General features: G+C 31.6%; 1 long non-coding RNA gene across 2 annotated transcripts; it reads right to left on the bottom strand.

The window, feature by feature from the left end:
* Window positions 1-602: 602 nt before the first annotated feature.
* Window positions 603-2,716, bottom strand: LOC110934964. 2 transcript variants are annotated; one of them, XR_002588756.2, is made up of 5 exons: window positions 2,602-2,716; window positions 2,475-2,532; window positions 1,971-2,055; window positions 1,064-1,149; window positions 603-844 (listed from the first exon to the last, which is right to left on the bottom strand). It is a non-coding gene; the product is annotated as an uncharacterized LOC110934964 (long non-coding RNA). The 2 variants fall into 2 exon arrangements; XR_002588755.2 differs by lacking the exon at window positions 1,064-1,149.
* Between the last annotated feature and the right edge of the window lie 555 nt (window positions 2,717-3,271).

Genomic DNA, 3,271 nt, shown 5'->3' on the forward strand with positions numbered 1-3,271 from the left:
ATCAAATTAAATAAAAACCAAATGAGTTAAAATAGAAAGTATTCACTACTACAGAAATAGGCATTTGTTACGGCCAAAGTCGTAGCAAACACCCTTTTTGCTACGAATTTGGCTCGTAGCTACAAGTCCCGTCGCGAATTTATTTGCTACGAACTTTAGTTTTGGAAATTATGTTTGCGACGAATTTAGCTACAAAAAATGACGTCGGTATTTTAGCCACGAATTTGCTATGAAGAAGGTTGCTACGAAATTTCGCTATGGGTTTTTAGCTACGGATATTTTTAGCTACGGAAACTTTTAGCTACGGTTGTTTTTAGCTACGGATACTTGTAGCTACGAAAAATTTTAGCTACGGATGTTTTTAGCTACGAATCTTTAGCTATGGTTATTTTTAGCTACGGAGTAGTTTTGCTACGAATGAGTTGGCTATGATAATTTGCAATGTTTTTGCTACAAAATTTAACTACGCATCTGTTGGTATTTAAGCTCAAAAACATTGTTTTTTTCTTTTTTTTTTCAAATTCCAAGATATTTTATTAAAAATTCCTAATAAATTCTCATTATAAACAAAATTGTCTAAAAACGAAAATAAAATATACAAATAACAAAATTAATTTAAACCAATATAAAATAACCCAATGTAAATTACAAAGGTTTCAAAGCAATACAACGTTACAAAAGTTTCAAAGTAACACAAATATATATATCATTAAAGATGAAAGTGATATACACTAACTTCCTGAACAACGTCTTCAATATTCATACACAAATACGTATATCTTCATACTTGCAACCCAAAGCAGCATCTTCAATTCATACTTGCAACCGGAACAATAGAAATTGCCTAACAAAACACAATGTTATATTGATAAAATGAAGCTCAAAATGTATACACAAGTGTATGTATAAAATGCAATCTTTAAATTCAAATGTTAAAATATTATTATACATGCATACACATACATACATATCTTTATACTATATACTCATATATATATATAAGCAGGTTTTTAGTTGACCCGTTATATATAAATGATCATTAAATGGCAGAACTAGAGCAAACCTTGAAATGCCTTTACAGAGTTCATTTCCGGCCCTTAGGATTGTTAACAAACATCAGAGTAGAGTAGATGGCATATATTAAAATAACTGCAAACAAAATTAAAACTCATATTCAATTCAAACTTGAAAAAATAAATAGAACCACAGATGCAGCTTTTCACATAAACACAAAAGCACATATTTTAATCAGTTGAACATATTCATTTTCTTTTATACTGGCCTGGGTTTAAAAATGGGTAGAAGCATTGATTGAACCACACACAGCCGGCGATTATACAACTTCTCTCAATTGAACCACTTCTGATCACTAATGCAAATAACTGATGTCATTATATATGAATATATATGTTACAGGGATTAAACACACAAATAATAACACACGTAATAACTTTTTGTTATATCATGTTATATCAATATACACCGAGTGTAGTGCAATAACATTTAAAATTTTAACCATGCTAATTTAATTAAAGGAAAAAATTTCGTTATTTATAATATAATTTCTTTAGATATCAGTATTTTTTACAGAAAACAAAACCTCAGATCATGGAAAGCTTCAATTAACTCGTTTAACCAGTTTTTCTAAACATGTCAAAGTATAGGTGGGTGGTGAGTGATAACCAAGTTGTAAACATGTTAGTCGAGTTGATAAGTTGTAGAAAAATGGAACAAGCGAGCTATAGCCTATAAAATCAAACTTACCACTAATTGAATGCCATTACTGGTTCTTTAAGAGTAGGACTTATGAAAAAAAAAACTTACCACTAATCATGCGTGCCCTTGGGAAGCTTTTAAGTTTTAGATATGTGGTTTCTTAGCATACAAAACTCTTACATTTGGAAGCAAAATATTGGCATTTAAAAATACTAATAGCAGTAAATTGAGGTTTATAACATTGTACATTATACCTTTAGAGCAATAACTGCAATAAACTCATATGCTCTTCAACCAAATAATTCCTCTCATCCACCCACTAATTCTTCTCATCAACACCTATTAAATGTTAAATCATTGTTACTCCATAAACCCATCTTGATTAGGGATGAGCATTTGGTACCGGGTATATTTGGTACCGGTTTCCATTTTCCCCGTTTTTCGGTACTTGTACGGTACCGGTATTTACGGGTAAAACACCGGTAAGTATCGGTACCGGTACCGGTACCGAACTGGTGTATTCGATACCGATACCACTTTTCCTCGTTTTTCGGTACCGGTACTTTAGGTACCGAATGGGTACCGTGCTCATCACTAAATTCTTGATGAAGTAAACTATTAATTTTTTTTCAATTTTATGCAATTCAGTAAATCATGTCTCCTAAACTCCCAAGGCTTAAAGGTTAAATTATGAAAAAAGTAAGTAGCTAATTATACACCAAATAGGCAAATACAGGTCAAAAGATTGAACTACATACCAGCTGACCCTCAACAACCAAAGCCAACATGAAAGTTTCACGACTACCATGTAAGTATCTGATGTCATCAAACAAATTTAAAGATAAAAGAAAAATTAGACAATAAATCTTAAAGTGTGAAGCATACCTTACAACCGCCTCCATCGTTGCTGCCATTATTTAACTTAAATTTTGGGTGAGAAGGGATAGTCAACTGGAAACAGAGCAGAACGAGGGAGGAGAACAAAGAGAAGAAGGGTTAGAGCATTCACATCCAGCCCCCTAAAATTATACATACATTCCACTGAAAAACAACTCCTATATCAATATATTTCCACTAAAAACAAATATTTTTCTCTCTCCTTTTCAATTAAATAATATTTTTATACCTTTATCATTACATTTTTCTCTCTCATTCCCTCACAACCACTTTCAATATATATTAAAAAATTATAGTGGGTGAACAGTGTCCCCCCAAATATACAGACGAACAGTAACATTTTCTCTCTCCTCCACTCACAACCATTTTTTATACTCTTTATATTTTGAAGTTGGGGGAAGTTATCAAGTTAAATTTGGGAATTTTGATTATTAGGAGGGAATATATAATAAGTGGGTGGAATTATCAAAAATTTTGGGTCCGTTCAAATAAAAATTAATTTTTTTTTGTAAGATATATTTAAATTATTTATAGAAAATAATTAACACAAATAAAATACATATAATTAGAACTAGTGGGATTCTTCCGAGCTCCGTGGCGAAAAATAGGTTGGGATACGTTTAGTTCGTTACGGTACCGAAATTCGGTTGGTAACGAT

The sequence above is a fragment of the Helianthus annuus genome, chromosome 4 (assembly GCF_002127325.2).
Source record: "Helianthus annuus cultivar XRQ/B chromosome 4, HanXRQr2.0-SUNRISE, whole genome shotgun sequence".
NCBI classification, from domain to species: domain Eukaryota; kingdom Viridiplantae; phylum Streptophyta; class Magnoliopsida; order Asterales; family Asteraceae; genus Helianthus; species Helianthus annuus.